Raw genomic sequence first — 27,741 nt, forward strand, 5'->3', positions numbered from 1 at the left:
CCGTTTTTCTATAACTTAGTTAATGCAAGAATACAATTTAGGTTGCAAATTAATTGCAGCTCTTCTGACATTTGAGCCTTGGATGATTTATCTGAAGCTGTTTACACAAATCTTTCCAAATCATAATTTAACAAATCTCATTTTTTTAAAGAAGGAAGATCATATCTATTAAAGTGGAATGCTAACTAAAATTAAATCTTAGCGAGAATTTCAATGACAATTCTCACTTCTATTTCTTCTTAGTTCAAGCCATGGAGATGATTTGGAAGTTTTGCAAAGAAACACAAATCATTCTAATAACTTATCCTAGGATGGAGAAATTGTTAATTTCAATTATTCAACAGATCTTGAGTTCTTTCTATGGGCCAGACCCTGCTTTCACAGAGCACAAGTGCTTACAACTTGTTAGAGGACCACAAATGAATTAATGACACAAAGGAGTGATTAATGAAAGGCTGAGTCAAATGTCCTGAGAGAGAGGAAGAAAAAGTTCATCAATGGGAACATAGAACAGATGAATCTTATCTGGAATGGGCAGCTAGAGAGGAAGAATATGAGTTGATGAATTGAAATTTGAAGAGATTAACTAGCCAGGACACAAAGGTGATATGTTTGGAGAGGTTTCCAGTGGAGAGCAGCTGAGAGGAGAGAGGTGAGACAAACAAGCCCATCTGAGGACCCAGAAGATGTGGGGGTGATGTCTAAAGCAATAGGGATAGGCTTCAGATCGTATCAGACTCTTTAATTCCATGCTGCATATTTTAATTTATTTAGAAAACATTAAAGTGGGACAGGGACCCTGTCTAAATTGGCAAAATGCTTGCCTGGCAAGTGAAATGGCTTAGATTCTCAGAACTAAAGTAAAATGTATCAGGTGTGGTAGTGTGTGCTTATAATCCTGGTGCTGGCGTGTCAGAAACAGGAGGATTCTGAGGCCGGGCTGGCCAATCAGTCAAACTTAATTTGTTTGCTTCAGGACAATGGCAGACCCTGTCTCAAGGGTGGTAGTCAGCAATTCTTAGGACGACACCTTAAGGCTCTGACCTCCACATTCACCTTTACAAAACATGCATGCATAGTTCTCTACATCCACAACCATTAAAAGCATAAGGAAGAACACTGCAGGACTTCAAAGAGAGCACACTCTCATGTAGGAATTCTGTCTGATACATTAATGTGTACTTGCACCACGAGGCTGTAGATGTGGAAAGGATGCAGAATGGAATGTTTTAGACAAGTGTAAGCCAATATTGTGATGACAACCTTCCAGTCAGACTGTCTAGGAGACAGTTCTTTATGGAGTTAGAATTGAGAAGAAAGACAGTGTCAATTGTCTGTTGCTATGACAAAAACATGACAAGAAGGAAGTATTGAGGTTGTCTTATGGTTTAAGGAAGATTAGAAGAAAAAGATGAAGCATCATTATAACATTAGAACCAAAATGAACCCGAAGAGAATACGTGGGGGTTTTGTTGTTGTTGCTTTTTATAAGTGTCATATCAGCAGAGTGGACTATTATGAAGATGTCAGTAAAACAAAGGCTGAAATAGTTTATTAGATTTAGCTATGTGGAAGTTTTTGATGATCTTAACAGGAGGTATCTATAAGTTTATGTCATGTTGCATGGGCAAAAAGGACTGAATCGAGAGTAAGTAGAGGATAAGAAAATGAGACGAAGGTTGCGATCACAAGATCAGCTTACACTTGTCTAACATATTCTGCTTTAGGCCCTGTTTTTAGTTATTCTTCATGAATCTTCAGAATCTTTCTAAGATCCTGGAAGTATTACTATTTTTTTTCCTTACGGAGGCTAAATTATTTAGCCAGGGTCAGATACAATGACAATCCTCTAGAGAAGTTTGATATGTGGGGAAGAGAGATTTGATTAGGAAAATGGCTGAAGGCAGCTGGGGAACTTCGACTTGATTTGTACTTAACCTTTAGAGGGAAGCTCTTGGCTTGCATATGGAGATAGAGGAGAAATATTCTCAGCCCCTTCAGGAAGGAGAGATGTGGTTGCTGTTTTATACCTGTCAGGGGTAATGGAGCTGTACCTCTGTTTGATGTCACTGTGATGACATCGGGCCCTGTTCAGCTACTCCAGGGAGAATCACTCAACATGAAAAATACTTTGGGCAAAAATTACTATGCTTTGGTAATACATATTCCTTTTAATTTTATTTTTACGTGTGTGTGTGTGTGTGTGTGTGTGTGTGTGTGTGTGTGTGTGGACTGAACTGCCTTGAACCTTTAAATAAGGTATGGAAATTGCAGCACAGTTGGCCACGAACCTGGTTTCTAAGCAAGCCGTGGTCTTGAAAACCAGAGTATCACGCTATGGATCTCCAAGGTTTTCAGAAGTTTAGATCTTTGAGGCTCCACTCTCAATGCAGTGTTTAGAGGAGGGTCCTGGGGGAGGTGACTGAATCACATTTAATAGTCTAGTAGATCAGGATCAATGGTCAAATCCATGTATGTACCCATTGTTTAACAGGGTATTAGAAAGCTGTAGTAGCTTATATCAACTTGTTAAGATCTAGAATCATCTAGAAGATAAGTTTTCGGCCATAGCTGTGAGAATATATCTAGATTCAACTAGCCTCTGGTCATACTTATAGGAGTTGTTCTTTTCTAGGTTACTTACAGTATGAAGACCCTCCTCAAAAGTGGCCAGCACCGTTCCATGACTGAGTCATGAACTTCATATATAAAGGAGAAGCCTAGATGAGCACGGGTTCATCATTTTCAGCATCCTGACTATGCAATGAGCCTCTTGCTCCCACTGCCATGGCATGATAGACTATGTCTTTGGAAGCATAAACCAAAATAAAGCCTCATTTTCTTCATTTGTTTAGTTCAGATGTTTTGTTACATCGGGGATGGAAGTAGCTATGACAGGGCAGTAGAAACATGAGGAGGTTGGGACCCCCTTCAGGAAAGTGGGTCACTGGGCATAATTGTGAAGAGTATATTTTGTTCCTAGCCCCTCCTCCTCTCCTTCCTTCCTTCGTTCTTTCTGTTTCCAGTTCCCATGAGTTGAACGCATCTATTCATCAGTGTGCTTTCTTCTGTATAGTCTTTCTCATAGCAAAATCCATAGCAACACAGATAAATGATCGCGGACTGGGGCTACCGAACCATCTCCTCTTGACTCCTTTTAAGCTGTTTGTTTCAGGTATGGTCAGGTATGGTCTCTGTGTGTATGCGTGTATGCGTGTGTGTGTGTGTGTGTGTGTGTGTGTGTGTGTGTGTGTGTGTGTGTGTGTGTGCGTGTGTGAACATGCACATGTATTTACACACATGAGAGGAACAGAAGATAACCTGGGATATCTTTTCTCAGGTGCTTTCCACTTGCTTTTAGAGACAGGGCTTCTCATTGTCCTGAGCTAGCCCAGTATGCTAGGCTGGCTAACCAGACAGTCCCAATAATCTGCTCATCTCCGTCTCTTCAGTGCTGGGATGACAAGTACTTGCCACTAGGCTTTTATTGTGCAGGTTGTATACAGAACTCTGTACATCATGCTTCGAAGGTGAATACTGACTGACCAAGATCTCAAGCCGTGCCTCCCAAACTTTGTTATATGAGTGGAAAGCTAATAACACACAGGGTTAGATATCCTTTCAGGAAACTTTCTTAGACACATGTGCCCCCAAAGTAGTTCTATTCATCTCTCTAGAACTCTTAGTACCCATTTTTTTAATGCTCTTTCTACTCTCACTATTTGGTCACTCTGGGTCTTTGCATCAAGTCATTAGTCTCTACCGGAGACTACTTATTCTCTTCTCGATGATATCTCCAATGTCAGGTTCAAAGCACAGCACATGAATCAGAGAACGAAGTGAACGAAGGCATATTACATTTTGAGTAAATTGCCTCTCAGCCTTTGGACCAGGATCCTATGTAAATTTCAAATAAAATGATATCTTTGCTTTTTATCTCACTTTGCAAAATAACTGTGCAGAAGTTCTATGTCCAGAGTGATGTGGCAGTTTAGCAAAACATTTCAGGAGATCAGGTTCCCAAGTTAATGCTCAAAATACCTTAAAATGGTTAGGATGGAAATTGATTTGGGGTGACTCATGGTGAAAGTAAATGACCTCATGGATACATATCCAACAAGGGGCTGAGTTAAAACTTGTAGTCTTGGCCTGCTATCTTGATTCCTAGTTGACATGTCTACTGTGCTCTGTGTTTTATTAGAAAATGTTTCCAGTAATCAAAAAAAGCATTAAGAAGTTTCTAAAGTTTCCTTTTCCTTCCCTTGAGCTTTTTATATTTTGGCAAACGTACTATTAAATTCTAAATATACTAATAGAATTAGGACCCATGTCCTCTTGATGTATATTTGTACAGGGAGGTGGAGAACAAAAAGATTCCAAAACTCTTCCTCAAGAAGAACCATTGACTCTTTTTTGGCCACATGGGAACTCAGCAATGTACCTTTATAGGGGCTCCCCTGCCTTCTCTGGCATTGTTTTAATTTTCAGTAGGCACTATACAAAATGGTTGACAACACGGGTAGAAAGATATAGGGAGGTTATGGGAAGAATCAAGTTTTCCCTTCTCTGGGTATTTTCAGTCATTAGATGCCATAAACATAAGTCTTTATGGACAGATGTGGTGAGGTAATGCTTCTTGATCTAAAACCATAGAAAAGGTTGAGAAGAACCCTTGTTGTGTAACCAAAAGAAAAGACACAAAGCAGATTGCAGATGAGAGATGACACCTTGATAGCTACTGCATTCAATAAGTACCATGCTTTAGGTTTGAGGACTGACATCAGAGACAATGTTGGAATATTGCCAACAGGAACCCATTAATTACACTGAGTATCTCAGAGTCTTATTTTCCAAATCCTGTTATTTTTTATTGGAGTATATCAACCTGTTATTGATGTTGTTGAAAAGATTAATCAACGTGATGTGTGTGAATGACATGGCTTTTAACATGTCATGGATAGACTGTTCCTTTCTTGGCTACTCTGCATATTGAAGCAGAAGTCAGCAGAGATGCGGTTGAGTGGTAAAGCCACAAACACTTAAATAGAGAGTTGATGTCTAGACTTGACAGACTGCAACTGTTGACACATATTGGGAATCCAACTAACATTCACAATTTAGATATGACAAAGCTAAGAAAATATGTGCTGAAGTGACATTCTATCATCTTGATAAGAACAAGGCACAATCAATGACTATGTGTAAATTGTTTGAAATTTTAGACCTGTTGCATAGAAAGTAGACAAGCAAGCTAAGGTTTACATTTATTTATATACTGATGGCTTCTATCAGAACACGGTGTCCTAGCTCATCTATTAACTAATTCATTCTTCATGATCTTTGAACACAAAGTCTATTAATGGTGGGTTTTATAACAATCATATTAACTGCATGTGGCCTTCTGTACTGATAGTTTTATAATAACCCAATATATGAATAAGGTAAGGTCACCTTAACTGAAGAGAAATTATATGAAGATAAGCAAAAATGGGACCAATTTTAAAGATTTCAAAAGAAAGACAAAATATAATTCCAAATATTATGCTGATGTATATTTCTTTGCATAGAAATGGAAGATTATATGTATTTATCTCTGAAAATGGCTGTTAATATGTCTTCAGCAAGGTATATAAACAGATATTTGAGCTTAAATACTTATTGCCCCAAGAGTTTCCAAACCATAATTTTGCATTGACTGCAAAAAAGCATGTTTTTCTCTGTAGTAAAGAGTCTATATATTTGCTGCATTTGTATGTTATGAAACTCATAAAGATGATAAACGTGAAGGAGACAGAATGTGTAGACTAAGAGATGAAGCCAAAGAATGGCAGGACTTATTAGCAGCAGAATACTGAATGTGGCTTGGAGTTACATCCAGCACACTGTGAACATACTTCATCTCTCAGTATCAAGAGATAATTCATTGGACACTTTGAAATGCATTTTAATAAGGGCAGGCAGACAATGATACTGGTGGGTGGCCTGGTGTATTCTCTCTACATTTTTTTTAACTGAATCATGCTTTTAACCATTTGCAAGTGCTGACTTGAGTCACCTATCCCAAGTTCCTCCCTCTGAGCCCTCGAAGCCACCAATAGAATGACAACAGCCTACAACTCCTCAGATGGATAACATGGGGTGCAGGTGAGGGCTGAATATAATTTGTGGCTTGCTTTGACTTCTGAAATCATTTCTTACTAATTTCTAAATGCTTTTTAAACTGAAAAACTAAATGAAATATTATAATTTGTTGGACACTTCTAGGGAAGATGAGCCAAAGGATTAAACACTAGGAAGATCTGAAGATTTGGGTAGCTTAGTAGAAATTAGCATAAGATTGATATTTAAGTAGTCAATGGGATTCTCTGACATTTAACTTCTCCTAACAGTGGGATTAGTGAATCATTCCTAGAAATTAGTTTGGTCACATGTGTGAAGAGCTACAAAAATGAATATTAACATTTTTAAAGGCAAGAGCTTGCCATGTGTCCCAGATTGGCCTTGAATTTGTGAACTTGCCTCAGTTTCCCAAGTGCTAGAACTATAGGAATATGCTACCTACCTGGTAACTTCTGATTTGGAATTCATTCCACAAAGGAAATGGACAAAGGCCGATGGGCAAAGATATATTTGAGCACTCTTCTTAAGTGGGAGAAGAAGGAAAGCAAAGTCATATGTGTGACCAGATACATGGCCAATTCATGCAGTGATAAATGTAAATGTTTCATTGTGGTACTAAATAATAACAGTATCTAGAGTCCTGAATGTCAGGAATGCGATAACTTTCAACAAATGTTTTTGAGTGTTTACTAGATATGGATATAAGTCTAGGCACTGGGGAAACCCAATCATACACAGAGGCAGATTCATCTATGGCCTTCTAGAGCTTATGACCTACTCTGGTAGAACAATACACAAACAAGCAAACAAGGTGAGAACCAGAGAAAAGTCAGTTTTATCCATAGAAAAGAGCCAATAAGGATAAGGAGCCTGGAATCCAGAGGAGGCAAAGACATGATTCTATAAAGGATGATCAGGACAAATATTACCACTAAGAAATGTCTGACATTTTTATCTCAGAATTTCTCTCAGAGTCCTGAGACAATAGGTCACATAGGTAGATGTCCCAGAAGGGTAATCAGGAGTGTCAGGAGCACCCTCAATAGCTCTGTAGCAGAAATCTATCTGGTATATTCCCAAAATAGGCCAATTCAGTGGATGAGCTTGGGAACAGTGGCAGATTAAACTCAGAACAATGCTGACTATAGGCCATATGGGCCGGTTGGTGACTACAAGGACTTGGGACTGCTTGATTTGCACTCCTACTTGAGGCTGTCAGTGGAACAAACCTTCATTGTGAAACTTAATTTTAGAGTACAAACAAGTTGCTTGGGTATTCTCCACTAACTCACCTTCCAGTGTAATTCTCATTTCTTACCTACAAGTATTTGATGTTCCTCAAACACAAGAATGAGATGAAGGCTAATGGAATGAAACAATGAATCTCATGTGAAACCATCCCTGCATTCTTTTTGATAAGAGCTAGAGCTTAAAGGCAAGGTAGGACGGCCAGAACATTACTACCTTTATCTATGTCTGGATTGCCACAAATCTGCACATTTCCTTATAGGGAGAAAGACCAGGTAGTAGAATGATGACAAATATTCCTAAGTCTGATCCCACTTCACGCTGTGGGCATCATTTTGTCCCCTCCAATGACAGTATAGCCTGTACTTTTCATGACAACCCTCCCTGGATTCTAAGCTTTGGTCTTAAGATGAGAGCCCTGGTTTGCATGCTCAACATTCATATTTATTGTTCCAGACAGTTTTTCTGGGCCCTCACTTGCCTGTGTGGATTGCTACCTCAATATGGGGTTGTAGATTCCCCTCTCGCTTGCTTCTTAAGCAAATGTATGTGATTTTGGTAAAGAAGATCATAAAGAGAAAGACCGTTTGTGTGTGTTGGCATGAGTTTCCAACTTGTGCAAGGACAGTGCACCTAAGTGAGGCTCTTTTGTTACTAAACAGATGAGTTTCTGTGATGTGAAGCATTGAGTCAGAGTTTATTGTACCAATCAAAGGAGAAAAGAATTCTGAACTCTTTGTTTCATCTTCTTAGGAGACCACATACACTCCTGGCACCATTTTTGGATATGTTGGACAATGTGGATTTTAAGCTGCACAAACCCAGAACACATAGATACTAGTTTCCATTAATCATCATGAAGTTGTTGGTAAAATCTCTGGGATATATTGCTAGAACATAATCCCAACAAGCCAGTGCCGACTGAGAAACTCTCCTTAAAGACATTTACTGGCTTACAAACTGCTTAAATCCTCCAAGTATTAAATTTAATATCACACAAAAGGAATAGGGAGGGTGGGGTGTGTGTGTGTGTGTGTGTGTGTGTGTGTGTGTGTGTGTGTGTGTGTGCATGCAAATACATGGCTACTCTTGAACTCATGGGTACTCTGGCAGCTTACCCTCAGCCTACCCCACAGGGTAATGGCTAATTGCAGCCCACTGAGACACAGCAGTAATTAATTAATCTAACAGTTTCCATTAAAATCTGTTCTCTGCTTTTAATGATACTTGTGAAGATTTTTAGAAGTAAATATGTTCTCTAGGGTAGAATACTTTGTATGTTGGAAAATTTTTCCAAGAACCATTCATAAAGCTTTTCATACATTCCTTGACAAATGACTTTGACATCTTTGACTCTGGCCTATGGAAATACGGCAATTGCTTGAGCTTCTAATACAGATTCTCTCCCCCCCTCAATTCTAGGGAACTTCCCTGTGTAGGGCCTTACCCAAAGGATGTCCATGACATTTATCTTGAGTGGCCTAGTGCTAGCTACTGAATTACAAATGTGTCTTCCCTCTCTTCCTTAAACACAATATGTTTCCACGTAACTGAGTCCTTTCCTCCTTTCATTACCCTATAGTCTCCCTCTTTTCCTCTTCCTCTCTTCCTTATGTCTTCTTTTTCAATTCCATTCTATAGTTCTTTAAATACTCATCAATATTGGAGCCATATAAGAGGAACTGAGGTAAGGGTGGGCATTGGATTGAAAAAAAAATCAATGATAATAAAAACGCTCCAGGTACCAATCAAGTATCTCGCTATATAGAATTTTCACTATATAGTGTTTTAATGGTGATTCAATTACATTACTGTGGAATTTTTTTTAAGTTTCATTATGTATGCTCTTGCTTATCCACAATGATTCTTCAGACATGGGTGGTTTTCAAAGTCTACAGTTTAGTTACTTCAAAGATAAGTAACCATCAGAGTTACAATTATCTTGGCAATTTTTCCCACTTGCTGACAGGAAGTGAGCTATGAGGAAGATGGGAAAGTGTCCTCCTGGTACCCCTCCCTCCCCCAAGAGCCTTCTCAGGAGACGTACCATTTGCCTCTTAAAGCAGACAGACACTTGTAAAACACAGAGCACTACCTTATTGTACAGAGGAAACAGAGAGACAAAAGTTAGCAACATATATAAGTTTTATTAGAATTCTCTTTTTAAAAATCCAGAATGACTATGTAATTCAATAGTCAATACTGAAACAGTTCAAGCAAAAGAAGAAATATACAAGAAGCAGAAAAGATGGATATAGTTGGATAGTTTGTATTAAACAATTGAGGTAAAAGGTAATTAAACCATATGTAAAGGTGTCTTTCCTCGAAGTCTTTTCTTTCTCAAAGGTCCAGCTTAGATCCAAATGTGTTGTTCTAGATAGACTAACATCTGAAGAAGGGAAGGGTAGTGGAGGGAGAGAGAAAGGGACAGGAGGAGGAGGGAAGGGAGAAAAACTAGTATTTCATAAGCTTTTAAAAACAAAGTCAAGGCAAAATAATGTTAGGTAAAGTGTAGATATGTTACTTCATTTTATCCTTATAACAATGTTGGTATTATCCCTCCCCCTCCCCCTCCCCCTCCCCATTTTTAAAGACAAGGGATGGACTCCTCCAGTTTAATTCACATGACCCTGTCACACAGCTGACTTGAAGATAGCAGAACCCAGCCTCCCCTTCAAAGCTTCACTCTACCACACCTGTAAAGGGAGAATGACTGTTATGGAATCTTTGGATCTGGGTATGAGGCTAGCCCGTGCGAGGTATACCTTTATTTTGGAGATTGGGAGTAGAGAAATCTGGACCACATTTCCAAGAGGACAAATCTGGTTTGTCTATTTCTTCTTTGTTTCAGAAGAAAGACCTCAAAAGTTGTCGAGAAAAAGTCACAGAAGGTTGGAATGCTGCCTACAAGTGAGTGGGCTATTAACCATTCTTCCAGAGCATGATCATTAGTAGAAAAACGGAGGGGAAAAAATGTATGATAGACAGAAATGCGCAAAGTCAAATGTGCATGTTAATCGGTGGTCAGGAAGATGACAGAACTCTTGCAACCTCCATTCCTTAGCTGTCAATGCCTAAGGATGAAGACACTCAAGGAACACCAAAGAGGGTAGCAGAGCTGTCCACTAGCTCACGTCTCCAGCACGTTCCAGAGGCTCTAGTTCTCTATTCTGATGGCCCCTTCTTAGTTGATGAATTTTCACAATGTATTTCATGGCTTCCATCCCTACATGAGACTTTATTACGATCACATAGGAATAAAAAGCCATAAAGCACTAGAGTGAATTTATCTTGGCCGGATGTAAAACTTATTTTCTTCACACGACTTCAAAACCATTTCCAAGCCAACCAATCATTTCATGCTACATTAAAGAACATTTTAGGCTAACACGTAAGGGACACGAAGCACACTTAGATTGGAACATCACAAATTAACAAGATTTTTATCCTTCAATGACATTCTTCGCTACGAGGACCAGAAACAAGACCAGGAGACACTCGGTAACATTCAACCACAGAATGTCACCAGAAACAAAGGACACTGGGGAGAATTCCTGGAGAAAAGCTCATCACTTGGACATTGAACTTGGAAACACAGAAGGAAAGACAGAAGACAGACAAATCACTGTACAAACTGAAGCCAGGAGAATAACTTAAAGCCTTCTGCTTCTGCTTTCTCCCACGGAAGCTTTCATACACACTCACTGTTTGTGTTCATAGTTCATGTGGTACCAAGTGGAAAGGAAGAATCTTAAGACCTGAATGTGCTGTGTCATCAGTAAGCTGTCTATACCCAAATAACCTAAAAAAGAAAGAGAAAGAGAGGGAGGGAAGGATGGAGAGATGGAGAAAGGAAGGGAGGGAAGGAGGGGAAGGGAGGAAGGAAAAAAGGGAGGGAGGGAGGGATAAAGGAAGGAAGGAAGGTGGGGAGAGAGGGAGGGAGGAAGGAAGGAAGGGAGGGAGGGAGGAAATGAGAAGGACCAAACCCACAGCATCAAGGGTTCACAATGCTCCTTGCCTGTCCACAGCAGTTCACAGATGTTGACCGCATTCCCATCTCTTTCTATAGAAACACATTTCTAACTATGCCATAAACCATCCTGGATGCTGATGTCTCTGTGATCTAATTGCCACAGGTCCAGACACCAAGAACATTCCCCATGCGGCATTCAAGTGGCCTCGTTCCTAGCATTATAAAATCTCTTACTAGTGGCCACACGGAAGCCATGAAAGCTTGATGTTGGAAATTTCCTTATTTTCCTAGCCTTTTAAAGATAAATCTGTGGTGCCTATTTACCAACTCCAGAAGCAGCAGCATTCCACACTATTATCAACTGCCCTCTATGTTAAAAAAAATAATAATAAAAGAAAGAAATGTGGTATTCAAATTCAAAATGTACAACCACTTGAGTTTTTCCCCCCTTAGGGGTAGAATGCTAGGTAAGCTATTTCTACCTAGAAATCACTCGAATGAAGTTTTGGGTTGTATGACTCACTCATAAGGAGACTGGAAATAGTTAAATGAAAGGAAGTGCATACATAAATCCAATTATCATGCACAAACATGCAAATGATTTAAGTGCTGCTTCTGAAACTCTGGTTGATATTCATTAATCTCAGGTTGCACCTTTTGAAGGGGAAAGACATGCTAATTGGGTCCAGATTAATGCACTCCCAAACCTCTCCAATTTGTTTTTAGGTGAGGGTTAAATGATATGTATTCAAATAAACACAGCTGCTCATCTGCCTGTACCTTTGTGCCTTGGCTTTATCCTACCTCTTCTCCCAGCTGGCTATCTCCCCAGCCTCTCTCTCTCTCTCTCCATTCCCCAGCTGGCTCCCCTCCCCAAAACAACCCACCCCCAGCTGGCTCATCTCCTCCCATGCCTCTTCTCTTTCAGAAGCTCTCAAAGAGGCCTGCCTTGTCCTTTTATGAAAACACATGGAAGAATGACTCTTTTTCTTAGTCAATGCTTGCCTTTTCCTCAGAAGCCCCCACACTCTATAAAGGGGGTCATCCACGTATTAGACCCCAGCGGTGCTTAACCGTGGCACCAAACACATATACCAATGGGAAAGCAGCCTGGTGCTTTCTCAGATAATGCACTCTTTCTACTAGTCTGTGCTGTGGCCCTTTGGACCCGGATTGAAGGGTAGTTTGAAAGATTCCCCAGCACAGGATTGCTGGGAGCCAAAATTGCTTAAGGTTGGCATGGCGATCCCGTGACTTGGTTGTGTGGGAAATCAAAGTCTGAGACCAGAAGTTGGGGGGTGGGGGTGGGGGTTCCTGCATTCTTCCTCTGTGACTCATAAAGACACTTGACTTTCCCAGTTCTTACTCCCTAGTCAAATTAAAAGAAAAAAGGAGCAAAAAAGTTATCGCTCATTTGTTTACTTAGTGATCTTGATGAAACTTGGCACCCAAAGAAATGACATGCCCGGGAGAGAACCGTGTAAGTAGTGATGGTCTTGAATTACTAACCTATTATTTTTCTTGGATCTGATCCTTAGAAAAATGAAACAAAGAAAAGCTACATGGCACTGTGGATGAACTCAGGCAGCTCCCCCCACCCTTTTAAAACAAACAGACATAATGGCAGGGGTTTCAGCCAGTCACCGTAAAGGAAAAGGGGGACTTTCAACTAATTTGACACTGAAGGTGATGTTCAATTTGAATCCTGGTTGCTTTGCCCTGTGATGACTCATACCTGATTGGCCCCCTCCCTCTCAGGAAGAATTGAAACTGATGTGATACAAAGTGTTACGCATTATTTTTTCTTTCCATTCCAAAAATGAAAGTCTTGGGCCCATCTTTTGATATCCTGTCATAAGGCTAATTCTCCCAATGCACATTCACAGCGGAGAGGAGACAACAAGAGCACGCACATACACAGAGACACACATTACTGGACAGGCCACACTAGCAGAGCGCTGCACATGAAGACAGACGGCTAGCGACAGACATGGGGCTCAGAGAGCCTTTCCACCTACATCGATTTCTGCATATTTATAAGTGTAAAATTAGTCATCATAAATAACGGCGAGGACGAGGCCGATATTAAATATGTCAACATCCTGATAAATGCCCTGAGCGGTGCTCAGATGGGAAATACACTTAGGATTGTATTCGCTCCTAAAAGAGAAACTGATTATACGCTAACCAAATTCTAAGTACAAGCTAAGATATTCACCTCATGAAGCCATTCCTCAACTAGCCCCTTGGCACTCGCTGGAATTATTCGCAGCACGATCTCTCCTTTCTCATTTTCTGCTGTCTCCATGTGGGTAATTTCTTTCTCATGATTAAAAGTGAGCTTGGCAGATCCTTCAAAGCGTGGTTTTAGGTGTGGTGGGACTCCAAGAGCATCCTTTGTCTAAGGCAAGATTCTAACCTTTAGACGGGAAGGTGTGGACAACATTCATGTACCTAAAAAGACAGTTGTTTTAAGGCAGGCTTTAAAGATAGCTTTATAAAAACGTATTTTTTGTGTGCTATAACATGCACCTGCCCAATGAAATGAACTGTTTACCTTTGAAAGAATAAGCAGGTTTTTCTCTTCCAAACAGTCAGTCCGGCCTGTCTGAAGCCATCCAGAAACGACGCTGTTCCCTGACTTATCCAACATCTGAGGTTGAGAGATAACCCTTGTAGCATTGGCCTCCTTCCCTGGCCCCTTCATTATTAGCCTCCTGGTGGGGGAGATAGAATACAGAGGCTGTAATAACCCTACTTCACACAACAGGCTCACTCTCTCTTTCAAATTGAAAAATCCCCTTATTATAAAACAAGGGCTGCTCTTTCTCTTCTACCTCTAAGTAGGAATGCCACATTCATCGCTTCTTACAAAAACCGCAGCTGCTTTTTAAGCTACAGATAAATAGAATGTGCCAGGTGGTAATTCGACCAACCAGTCTGAATGCATTATTTTCCAAGACACTTTGGCGAGGGGCTTTTTTTTTATTATTATTATAAACTGGAACGAACAAGGAAAGTCCTTTTTCTCCTAATTATGGATGTGTTTTGTTCCGTACTATTAACCTATAATGTCAGATTGATCTTCTTTTGCTGCAGCCAGTTCAATAAATCAACATTTTTTTCCTGGAAAATTAGAGGGCTAATGATTAAGTCTTCATGAACTTTAATGATGAAAATAAAATTAGCACAAGAGAGAAGCAGATCCTGAAACCAAAAACTCACAATGGGCTGCCCACCGAGACCAAGGGAACAAACCTTGTTTTGACACCCAAAGTTAAGATCAACAGGATGGAGTTGTAAATTATAATTAATTTAATTTTGATAAAAGTAAGGCTCTCCAGCTGCCTTGCTATTTTGGCTCATGTAGAAAGGGGGAAATACATAACTCTCAGGGTGCTATTTCTACATAGAATGCCATAACATTTATGTTGATTGCTTACTAACTGGTAAAGGGATGCTATGTGGCAATGCTGACAGTTCTGATTTTGAACTCTCATCTGAGTAGTGAATTAAAGAGCTGAAACAGGAGAAACTCTGACAAAGTGACCAACTTGAGCTTCCCCTGGGCTGTGACAATAACTCTGAAAATAAACACTTGAGAAAAATCGTGAGTTCCTAACACCACCCAAACCCAAACCAAAATAAAAACGCAGAGGAATTCCATTAATCTAAGTCCTCCCTAAATTTTGACCCCAATGTTAACATAGCTGACTATAAGATTACACCAGACTACAGCAACAGTGCTATAGGTCTACATGGAAATACCGCCTTGCCAAGGGGGGAAAATCCCATGGGGTGCCAGTGGGGTTCCAATTAAGGCAAAACAAACACTGCTGTAGCCTGACAGCAAGAGGAGATTACCAGTAGATCACAGTACATGGGCAGGTGTGCTACTCTGAAACCAGACTGAGCCTTGCTGTCAGCAAAGTCTGAAGAAGAGCTGGGTGTATCAGGTGGCTTGAGAATGATTTATTCGTGTTTGCTCGTATGATTCTGAGAAGGTTGACAGTGGCAATCAATGGGGATCTTGGACAAAGCACAACGTCTCCCCTGAACCCTGAACTAAGACTGCATGCATATTTAAGAGACCTCAGACCCAAGGGAAGAGAGAAAGAGGGAGAAATGAAGAGAGAGAGACACTTTGAAATTAGATTTGCATTTAAAACTATCCTGACTCTTTCCATGTAGATCTGTCTGAAAATAATTTTTTGAAGGGGTGTATTTGTCTCCAGTGAAATGCCGACTGAATTTTCCAAGCACCTTCTTTAGAATATGTATGCAGTGAATGTTGGTGACAGCCTTCAAGATCTTACTACTCTGATTAGATTTGAATCAATTTCCCATCACACAATGCTCTGGGCAGGTGCCCACCCTGGCTCCCAAGCCTGAGTGATGCCCTGGCAACCCACAGAGCCCAGTTTACCCTGAATAAATAACAGAGCCCTGTTCCTGAGCCACATCTCGAAGCATATTAGACATTACCCTAAGAGGAAAATTGAAACCCTGAGTGTCGATAACTCCGTTGTGCGAGAGGCACAGTAACAAGTTTGCCTTGGCAATCTGCAATGTTTGTTTTTGTTACAGAAATGTTGGAGGCAAATAGAAAACAAATTCTCAGTTGGATATTTGAAGGGATGTACTGTGCCTAGATATTCTAATAGACAAACATCATCCAAATAGAAACAGGTTGTCCACATCGAAATAAAATACTACATTCAAGCATACTCTTGCCTCGAACTATATCCCATACTCTGTCCCTTTGACCCTGGGTAGATATTCACACAAACCAGGATGAGCACAGTGAGCGTGAGCTTATAAGTGGTTATCATTGTGTCATTGTTCTAAAGTAATAAGGAAGTACACGGTGATGACATTACCCACCCATCCCAATTTTGGCCACCATTACAGCTGGCAGCTCTGCTGAAGGCAACTCTTTGATGGAGCAAGCATGGCAGCCATATTTTTTTTAAAGTTGAAGGGATGCTTCAATAGTCTGGACCTGGTCTGTCCTCTCTCTGACAAAAGCAAAAGGAAACAAAAAACGAATGAGGAGAAACAAATTAAGACAGAGGAAGAAAAGGAGACGTAGGGAGAAGAGAAAGCAATCAGGAAAAACCTAAGTGCCACTCCTCAAAACAGAGCGTGTTTTGTTCTTACTGTCTTTGAGATACTTGATAGTCACCATCTTTCAGGAACAGCCAGCATTGTTCTTGACATGTTTGTTACTGGGGTTCTTCTTCAGCCTTCCCGAGGACTCATAGCAAAATAAACACAATACAAACCAGTGTTGTGAATCTACCCAGGTTGAATTCCGGTAGAGTCAAATCACTTTACTATTTCAGTGGTAAGTCTACACAGTGACTTCGCTTTACGTATGAGTCTTGAAGGTAGAAAAAAAATGATGGTCTAGGACCAGGAAGGAGGCAACACTAAGTACAAGACAGTGACATGCACACTGTGTTCTCGAACATGAGGCACAGCTAAGTTTCCAAGGAAGATATCCATGGGGAGAAACTAGAATCCTCTGAGCTGTGCACTTGCTGCCTTCCGATCCCAATCCTGTGCATGTCTCTTGCATGGCTGCACACGCATATAGAAATCAGCCCTCTTTAATGACCACATGTGAAAACTTTCTCTCTTCAGTTGGTGGTAAGACACTAATTGTATTTCAAAGAGTGGGTAAATGTGAATTGTAAAAGTTGTCATTCTATGTTTTTACTTCGTCCTTACTGAAGGGCCAGCTAACCACGTCCAGGTTATCAAAGGACATAGAGCCTGAAGGCCACTAGTAAGATGGATTAAGTTCCAAATGATAAAACCACAGCTTACATTCAAACACATTCTGAAGATATTTTGTATCTTACCAAAAAGGTTAGCCACTGTTTTAAGTGAAAAAGCAAGCTATATTATGGAAGATGGACTTTCTTATACGTATGCATGGCCTAGGTTTTTTTTTTAATAACAAACCCTGCTGCTGTAAATATAAAAAGAGCCCCTCACCCCTTTCCCAGAGCCTGCTTTCTAAATAGCGTGATCTGAAATCATCACAGCGTTAGGAAGGCAGAGGCCTTATGTGATCAAACTAAAAATATACAAGAAAGAGTAGACTCTAAGACAGACAACCTGAAAAAGTCATCTTCCTCCTAAGGATGCTTGGCCATGAACCAGCCTCCCCAGTTGGAAGGAGGCTCTGGGCTCCCCAGACCATGTGGCATTGGAGCCATGAATCCACTCTGCAGCAATCAATCCAGAAACAAGGGGTAAGGCAACTAAGCAGACTGTGTTGTTAGATCAGGAGGGGCCTACAACACCAGACTCACTGCAGCATGGCTGTGACTATGGGAGTCAGACACCACAGGGGCTCTTTAACTGCTTGTCAAGGCTTCCTGACACCAGGGGCTTTCAAGAGGTCAAAAAAAAATCTGTCCCCAGCTTCTGTTTTCTGTTCTCCTTCAAGGAGGACACGGAAGAATGGGCCACTCAGCTGCTTTTTAACACGTCACACTTGGATAACTCCCTTCCTTTCCAGGGAGCTTGTCCATTCCATTTGGACTCAGGGAAGAAAAGCAGAAATCGATTCAGAACAAAAGAACCCCCCCCACCTTTATGTTTTTGACTCTTTTGTATTTTATTCTTAAGAGTGCCCAAAGTGTAGTTAAGTTGAAAAAGTTTTTTGGCTTTTTTTTTTTTTAAAGACCACCGAGGCAACAAATCCCATAGGTAAAGACCCGAGGTTTAAGATAGAATCAAATTCAAAAAGCTAATTAAATTCAACAAGAACTTCTCAAAGGACCACATAATCAAATTCCTCTCAGTCTAGCATTTTGCTTTTGAAGAGGGCAGGAAGTGGAAGCTGGCACGGTTGTAGATGCCACAGTGTGTGAAAGGAAGGAAGAAAAGCCTGAGATGGGGTAAAAAGATGAGATGCATGGATTTCTGACTGGATGCCTGGGCCTGGATGCAAGGAATAGATAAGTCTCAGCTCTGGAGGAAGTAAATTTGAAGGCAGACAGTAAAACGGATTGAACCTTATTACCTCGAGTCCCTGAGAAATTCCCGAGACAGTTGGATGCAATTTGAAAAGGTCAGAAAAATATTTCCCGCACAGCGCTGCTTCATGGTTTAAGGGTATACATTTGTGAGATGCCAACTCTAATCATTTTTATTGACTTTGCTTTCTAGAGACAGACAGACAGTCTGGGAGACAAGACTGGCAGATAAGGGAAAGGCAATCTTACAAATGAAAACCTCTTTGACTTTGTTCTCTCGTTCGTGACTGTGAAAAATTCCAAGTCTTGCCCATTTGAGGAGAAATTACTCGATTTCCCTCCTCTGCAGGCTGACAAGAATGGAGGGCAGATCAGGCAAGCATCCGTATAGCTCTGGCAAGTCTATTTCTGCTCATTGCTATTTAGTTCACCTCTACCATATGCTAAGCACAAGGAAACCTACGTGCTGTTGCACCATACTCTGGGGAAATGATTAAGACGAAATGCCAGGAGGCACAGCTGAGCATGAACATTACTTTGCTACTGCTTTTGAGGGTGGCTGTGGGGAAGCAGGGAACCCATAGGAGACAGTGAAATGAAAGCGTACAAATATCCATCGAAAATATTATTTTACTAAAGGTTCTATTGTCATTAAAGTTCTCCAAAAGAGAAAGGGAAAACAAAGATTTCTCTTTAACTGAGATTGGAATGCAATAAGAGCCTTTGTTAGCAAATATATTTGTGGGTCTCTTTCTCTCTCTCTCTTTTTTCCCCCTGCCTCTCCCTTCTGTTTTGTTGGCATCCAATTAGAAGTTAAAGCTGACTTTTCAATACAGAATGCTGTGATCCTTTTCAGCTCTGCAAAGTTTTAATTAACATCTGACTTCTCTTTCTGTGGGGAAGCAAACACGAGCCTGTTTACTCTTGTTTAGAAGCAGTGCTAAACTTTTTAATGGCCCCGAGACCTGTCTGCATGCTTTCCTAAGATGTTCTGGCCCCATGGGGGGTATCTTGGCAGCTTACTAGAGCCTTTCAACCAGCAGGATGTCTTTTCCTATGGACAGCCTTCAGGTTCTCCACAGACCATCACAATCAACAATGAAGGAAACCAAACACAGAGAGGCTTTGCACAATGTCACGTGACCCATACAAAGGGAAGCAGCAAGCCCATTAACTGGACATCTGGATTTTGGCAGCGAAAGCAGGATGCTCTTGCTTGTAATTGGCTTTTTCTATACATGTAGCCTCAGTGTTTGGGAGTGGTTCATGCTCAGCAACAGAATTTGGTGAAATTTTAAACTTTCCACTTTATACAAGAACTTTAAAAGATAATAGAGGTCCTCGGTCATTCTAGACCTTTGTGACAAAGCCCTCCACTGAGTCACACTAAACATAGGAATTTTCCTACATTTTTATTTTTATATTTTTACCTGTAAAAAAACCGTGTTTAATATCTGACAGCCTGCACTGTTTATGTTACTCAAGAACACTTCCAAGTCTTCTTTATTAATAATAGCAAGAAGCAGTCATAATAAAATAACCATGATAACAGAAGAGAATATTTCAAATAGTGACCGTTAATTAAACACTTGGGTTGAACATCCAAAGAAATATATTGTCCTATCCAGTCCTCTCTGAGAATTGGAGTAAGCTGAATGAGGAGATGGGGCTAGAATATTTGTCTAGATTTGAAAATATGTGGCTATTGAAACTAGGACTCCGCCCAAGACTTGTTTACTTCTTCCAAAGTTCTACGCTTTTGATCCATGTCCCACAGGCAAGGCTGAGCTAGGACAGCCAGTCCCAACTCACACTGCATGCTGCCCACCCTGGGACTGTGCTGAGCCAACCTTCCTGCTCTTCTACATTGAGCCAGGGCCCCTGGAAATTCACCTCAACTCAACCAATGGCAGCCGACTCTGCAGATCTCTGAGTTGTGAAATAGCTCTCCTGTTTAGGTTTATTTTCTGTCATCTTGGAACTTAGTTCACAAAGACTACAATCCACTCACAAGCAACCTCCTTAATCAGGTCGTGTGGTTCATGGTTCAGAAGCAACCCCCGCCCCCTGATAGAGTCTGGTGACGATGACACAGAACTTGCTGTCCTTATTTGGGTTATCTTTGAATTATGCACTAGAAAAAAAAAATGGAGAGCAGGCTTCTCAGCTGGAGCTGCACGAGGGCTAATGTGTGAGGTCAGTGAGCCGCTCTGGAGACACAACTTTGAAAGGGGTAATGTGCAGCTATTTGGTTATTATCACAGGTAAGTAGTTGGAATAAAGAGGAAATAAATGATGGGTCATTGGAGTTTAGCACAGAAAATACTGCAAGTCTTTGATCGCTGCAAGGCGTACCATACATCGTTAGACTTCAACAAAACGCTATTTTATCATTACCTGACAAACACCTATTTTCGTTGATTTGCTAACTGAATCCCCAGCAATGATTCATCTTGTTTGCAGAGATCATGGTTATAAATGTCAAAAATCCTGCTTGGCTTTCTGGTACATAGTGTCTTCCTCCCTCAGATTTCTTTTTATCTGAAGAACACTTCCTTAAGGCATCAGTTCCCTTTACAGAAAGGGACGTCCCCACAACTCAAGCCTGAAAAGACACTTTTCCTACTGACAACGGTATTTTGGAACTCGAGAGCCATTAAAATGGGAGATATCCCAACACCTGGAATGCACTTCAGGCAAAATGATGTCACGCTTAGGGACGAATGGTGGAAGTGTTTAAAATAGAGGCAATCAAGCAGAGCTACGGAGAGGTGCAAAGAGGAACGGGTAAAGAAGCTGAATCGCTGAAGGAGCTTAAATGTGCAGGATGCTCCCCGCCCCCTCCAGTATTTCAGGCTCATTTCTTTTCTTCAGTACAGCGCAGGACTGAGGACAATATGCAGAGTGTATTAGGAGGGTCCCCCCCCCCATTGGGAACAAAAGGAACAGAATTCCCAACCAAGAAGGAATGTAAAACACTGTCCCAAACCGTGTATGCTCAATACGTTTTGTCAAGGAATTTTATATAAAGCCCATTTATCTCAACAGAGGAATGCCCTGAGAAATATTTTAGAAACAAGCTAATTAGCTAATTTAAGATTTTTTTCAAATAGCAATTTGCTCACAAATGACAATTTTATAAAGAAAATCTCCAGCATGAAAGCACTGGAAGAAACATCAAGCTAGACCACTGCACAAGATTTCTGCTTTGCCTGATCCTTTCTGTATGCATAGACTCAGCTGTGGGTACCAACGCTGTCACAATGAACTGTGTAGAAACAATGCTATGGGATGATGACACTCAATTAAAACATGGTCTTCTAGCAGAAGCAGAAACACATCACAGACACAGTGGAGAAATGAAAACAGCCCTTTCCTCCTTCCTGGACCACACAAACTACATTAGCGATTTCTCAAAGCATATTATTAGATTTTTATTTTAATCATTCTTCCAATACTTCAATGTCAGAATGTTAAATGCTTTGTGTACCTGGCTGTCCTTCTCAAGAGAACTGTGGTAGTATGAGAACCCAAATGTTATCCGAGTCCATTTTCTGTGAATTAGAGGATTCTCTGGAGCATATTATTTTCTGTGTTGAAAAAGAGCGTGGCTTAAATTTTTCTGAATAAATTTTCAAAATCAAATTTGAAAGTTTTCATGAGAGATGATCCTCCCTGGTGGGTGATGCGAAGCATAACCTGAGGGGCAAACATGAAAATAATTAGCATAAAGTGTATTAGCATATAGATGCCTTTGAAATAATAAACAGCAGAAAACCCAAATGCTTAGCCCCAATAGAAAGGGATGAGAAAATACGAAATTAGCGTATTCTTCTTGCATGACGACTCTAGCCTGAAAGCCAAAATAACATTCTTATTCTGTGAAGGGAACAATGATGGGGAGACAGAGAAATAACCCCCAACTCTTAACTCTCCTTCCTCTGCTTTAGTTGGTCAGTATGACCACACAAATATTCTCCCCTCATCCTTTAACCCACACTGCCTATCCCTTTCTTCCTTAAACAGAAATAAAACCAAACATCTTCCTTTTACTTTCTTCACAAGTCATGAAATAGTCAGATGTAAAGCTTCTATTTTCTTTTTCCAACCCTCTCCTTTGATCTGCCTTTCCATAGTTTTCTAGATGGCTTATCAAATGCTGGAACTGGTGAAATCATTACCAAGAGGACAGGGGAGCTTAGCTTAAATATAGCATACTAGTCTATGTTTGTACTCACAATGGTCCATAAACTCAAACCAATTGTTTTGGTATTTGTAATAGATGCTGTTTCTGAGATAGGAGAACGATACAGGCTAGCACAGTAGGAAGAACAGGAATTGGTCCCCATTTTAAAATCTGCTGAGCTATCCTTGGAAACAATGACTTACACCTAAGTCAACAGTCTTTCTGTTTATCAAGCAGTGATAATTTTACATTTTATCAAGATAGACAAGGATAAAGAACATACACAACCTGACACTGTAACTTTAGTTCACATTCTTTAATAACATCAACGAAGAGTCTACATTTTGTGATTTTTTTTAAAGATTCAGTAAGTTAAATACCACCCCACCTTAATTTTGCACAAATTTCGATAATGTCCAAGGTCATTAAAGAAAGATACCATAAAACAAAGAATGGATCTACAGTGACATGACATTGTAAAAATGCACTCCCCCATCTAAAAAGTGGCCAAGAAAATAAAGATTCTAGAGTTAGAATTCATCCCATAGAAGCAAAAATGGGGCTTCCAATTGAACTTCGTAACTACTAGCAGAAATGCATGACTATCTCGTAGAGTGCAATACAGAGGTAAGGATTCACTCACCACACTCAAAATTACCAAAATCACATGACACAGACAACAAACAAGAATCAGGTTTCATAGTTGAAACAGGATGTATTCCTATCTGGACTGTATTGTGTTATTTTGATTTGTTTATTTATTTTTGAGACTAGATCTCACTGTGTATCCAAGGCTGGTCTGAAGCTCTTTAGGAAGCCCATGCTATCTTTGAAATCTTCACTCCTTTAATTCCAAGTTTTAGAACGGGAGGCCTGTACCACCATGCCAGGATGATCATTTTAATAATTTGCGATTTTTAAAAGGTTTCAGTACAGCACTTGGGACTCTAAGAAAGAATGTTTCCACCAAAATATCATTTGGTTTTCTCAATTTTCCTCCAATTTTGAACTTCTGATGGACAACAATCACATTACAAGGCCTCCTAGCATATTGGAAGAATTGTCAAGTAACAGATTCTATGAAAGTTGGCAAGTCAGCCTTGATTTGTAGCTCTGGTCTTTCTATGTGGCTCATGCCTCAGTCCTGCCTTTCCTTAACTGACACTGCTTACATGATGATGAGCTTCTCATCATCAAAGCCTACCTTTCTTGAATTCTTAAGTCTCATCATCACCTTGCATATTCCTGACACACATGATGAAACTGGAGGAGAGGACAGAAAAGCCTGCATTTTCGTATTTTCTTAACAAATATACTCCTCAGTTGTGTCTAAGATATAGTGGAGCTGAGGAAGTTTTAACTGCTCTGTAGGATCAGAATCATGACTGTTTATCTCTTCCCTTTCAAACTGACCTCACAGAGTCTGTGTTATGAGGCTGACATCATACAACAGGGCAATCCTGCCAAATATCATCCAGTCCTTGTCTTTCTTCTTCACTGGACCATATAAAGGACTGTGCATTTCAGACTGGTTTGAAAAGGAAACTGGCAGTAAACAGACCATAAGCTACTATGTCATTGGCTTTCACGATGCCCAGACATTTTGCAAGCTTATGAAGGGAAAGCATTGTTTCATGGGTTGGCTAAATACAAATGGATCTATATGCTTTGCCAGTCACTGGGAAAAGGAAAACATGTTCTCTGCAATCCAGGTAGGAATCCAGGCTCAAGAATTAGGATTATTCCGTGTTCTCACTGGGCTTTGTTTTAATGTTAATGACGTTCACATATAATCCATTAGGCCTAAAGTTGCATTTCAAACTTTAGACCATACAAGAAAAATAAAAGAAAGACAAACCTTCCCAAGGCAATATCTACTTGTTGTTGTTTTTTTAAATTTACTTAGATGAGTTTATTTCTTAAGTGTAGTGAACCTAGTTTTGCTTTTTATCCATTCCCAGTTGAGAAGTGCTAGCAGGTACTTAGACCCATAAACCCATCAACTTGGTTTCCATATATTTCAAAGGAAATTAGGAAATACAACTTCATAAATGAAAATGGATGTATTTACAGTTTTTTCCCCAAATTTGGGGAAGAGGGCTTCTAGATTCTTTCTACCTTGTCTGTTCCAGTACTATAGTTTCAGAGAATAGATGAAACAAAAACCAGGAGATACACACAGGTCAGTGGAGCCATGAGTTGGCCCTGCGGGCAGGGCAGCTTTCTTCTTGGAAGGCAAGTTCCTATTCTGTACCAGAGCTTCAGCCTTTTCCTTCATCGGCATGTAATTCCTAAAGAAATCCTTTGTGGTTGGTTGTGTTAGGGATCCTATTTAAGCATATCTGAAAACTTGTACCAAGTTTTCTAAAAAGGAAATCATGAAAAGCATTCCATTTATAATAGATCTAAAATATGAATAAATTTAATCAAGGAGATGAAAGGCTTATGCAATGAAACCTTCAAAACACTCAAGAGACTCAAGAAAGCAGCAGATTTCCCATGTCCACACACTCATGTCACTTGAATGCACATACTGCCCACAGTAACCTATACATTGTGTTAAAATACATATCAAAATTACCATGTTGTTTTTCCACACACAAAAAAAACCCTCTTCATTAAACAGAATAAAACTACTGGCAACATTAGAAGCCCTGATTTCAAGATATACAAAGCAGTAGTATCAGCACAGCATGAGGCTAGCATAAAAACAGACACTTAGGCCAATGAAACATACTAGAAAGCACTAAAATAAACTAACACTTTTAACAGTCAATTGATCTTCAACAAACATGATAAAAATACACATTGTGGAAAGATTGCTTCTTTGAAATATGATGCTGGGGCAATTGGGCATCCATGTGCAGGAAAATGGAATAGAGTCTGTTCATACCATTGAGAAACTCTAAATGGATTAAAGTGTTAAATATAGGACCTGAAGCTGTAAAATTACTAGGAGAAAACAGAGGAAAGATCTCCCTGATGTTGAAATAAGTTATATTTTTATTATATCTCTATTCTTTGAGAATTTCATATAGCTATACAATGTTTTTTTATCATATTCACTCTCACAATATACCAGCTTCTCCCAGACCCCCACTCCATTTCATTCCTGATTTCTTATCCTCTTCTTCCCACCCCCATATGACCCACTGAGTCCAGTCAGTAGTGACTATACACACATGGGATACACACATGGGATACACACATGGGATACACACATGGGATACACACATGGATGTAGGGTATGACTATTTTATGGCTTAAAAAAAGGGGACAAATGGAGAGGCAACAAGCTAAAAAGGACAGCAAAGGGATGGATCAAGAGAGAAAGAACAAAAAGAATGGGATGGGGAAAATTGTCTGTAAGCTATATATCTGCTGAGTAGTAAGGGCATGAAGAATACAGGGAGATCGAAACATCTCAGTAGCAAGAAAACAAACAACCCAAAGAAACAGGCAAAAGAGATGAAGGAAATTTCTCAAGAGAAAACACACAGATGACGAACAGGTGTATGAAAAAAGGCTCAGCTATCATTAGTTACCAGAAAAGTACAAATTAAAACCACATTGAGAAATGGTATTGCCAATCTTAGAATACTTTTGTAATGCCCTGGCAAAAATGTGGGGGAATGGGAACCTTTGTAGGTCCTTGGTGGGAGTATGAATTAGGACAGCCATTTTAGAACCCAGCAATCCCACACTAGGTACAAAGTAGAAGACTATAATAAAATGAGTACGCTGGTGAGATATCTGTATGCCATGCACATGCTCACTGTAGCATATGTCACAACAGCCCAGAAGTAGAATCAATGTAAGTTTCCATCAACAGATGTGTGGATATAGAAAATGAGGTATCAAAAAAAAAAATCTGGAGGGCCATCAGCCTTTGAACAGATGAAGCTGTGTTCTGACATTTACCAGCATGGGCAAAACCCAAAAGTAAGCCAGGCACAGGGAGGCCTCTTTTAGAGAGAGATTCAGTCTAGAGAGGGCATCATGGTGTCAGAGGTTGAAAAGTGGGAGTAGGAGGTTGAATGCTAGGGAATGCATTCAAAGGATACGAAATCTATTTTGGATAAATATACTTAAGAGCTATGCTTTGAACAAAATGAGCACAGTTTATAATAGCACACACGCATTTTTGAAAATCACTAAGAATGGATTTTAAATGTTCCTAACATACACAGAAAACATCTGTGGAATAGTGCATTATTTAGCTCAGTTAGACCATTCTCTAAATTAAGCATATTTTAAAACATCATATATATATATATATATGTATATCAGATATATACATATATAGACCGCTCTCTAAATTATGCATATTTTAAAACATATATATATATATGTATATCAGATATATACATATATAGACCGCTCTCTAAATTATGCATATTTTAAAACATCATATATATATATCACATATATATATGTGAGTGTGTGTGTGTGTGTGTGTGTATAAACTTTTTTAATTAAATTAATGCAGATGTACCTCTTTTCCCAATATTCCCGAAGCTGAGGCAAGAAGACTGCAAGTTTGATCTCAGCATTGGCTACATAAGAAAATGCTGTCTTAAATAGAAAAACGAAGGTTTTTTTTTTTAACCTTCCACCAGCAAAAATAGTCACAAAATTAGTATTTTTCATATGTTATTCGGGACTGGGAACATGAAATGCTGACAAAATAGTCTTGCTCATCTACCCCAGATAGAAGTCATCAAGGACAAAGGTGGCCTCTAAACTTGGGGTGCATGTTGAAGTGATGGATACTACTAATGAATATGGGTCTTTAGCGCTCCTTAAATCAAATTTCATGTACTCTTCCTCCTCAACTCCCACAATTACACTCTATGTACACTGTAAACGCTGGCAGTGCTGGGGAAGATGCGATTATCATGGTGATGACGATTTCTAAATGTAGACCGTAGGTTTTCATAATACAGGCAATAAATACATAAGTAAATGGAGTAGAGAGAGCCTAAGTCCGCAAGGAACTCCATCACTTAATAGAAACATGGTTTTGGTGATCTAACCCTGACTGAGGAAAAAGAAAAAAAAAACATGACTTTATCTAGGAGGTCTCCACTGAAAGGATGTTCTGCATTTTCTCCCAAGGTAGCTAAAGATCTTCATGAATAAAAAAAAAAATGTCTACCAATACAGCATTAAGATTTGTTACCAGCTATTTTATATTGCTTGGAAATGTGTGAGAGTGATCT

At 39.8% G+C, this 27,741-nt stretch overlaps 1 long non-coding RNA gene and 1 other non-coding gene across 25 annotated transcripts in view; both read right to left on the reverse strand.

Moving 5' to 3' along the window:
* Positions 1-9,495: 9,495 nt before the first annotated feature.
* Positions 9,496-27,741, reverse strand: part of LOC102548260 (uncharacterized) — a 93,390-nt gene continuing 75,144 nt past the window's right edge. For 21 of the 24 annotated variants that reach the window (XR_010053230.1, XR_010053232.1, XR_010053225.1 and 18 more), the window contains 3 exons: positions 21,824-22,032; positions 13,899-14,058; positions 9,496-13,795 (listed from right to left, as the gene is read on the reverse strand). This is a non-coding gene — a long non-coding RNA (uncharacterized LOC102548260). Of the gene's footprint in view, positions 13,823-13,898; positions 14,059-21,823; positions 22,033-27,741 lie in introns of all 24 variants that reach the window. The other 3 variants (XR_001838797.3, XR_010053211.1, XR_010053224.1) reach the window with 2 other exon arrangements.
* Positions 10,561-10,660, reverse strand: Mir135a (microRNA 135a). The gene has a single exon (NR_031881.1). It is a non-coding gene; the product is annotated as a microRNA 135a (primary transcript).

Source organism: Rattus norvegicus, chromosome 7, assembly GCF_036323735.1.
Source record: "Rattus norvegicus strain BN/NHsdMcwi chromosome 7, GRCr8, whole genome shotgun sequence".
Lineage (NCBI taxonomy): Eukaryota > Metazoa > Chordata > Mammalia > Rodentia > Muridae > Rattus > Rattus norvegicus.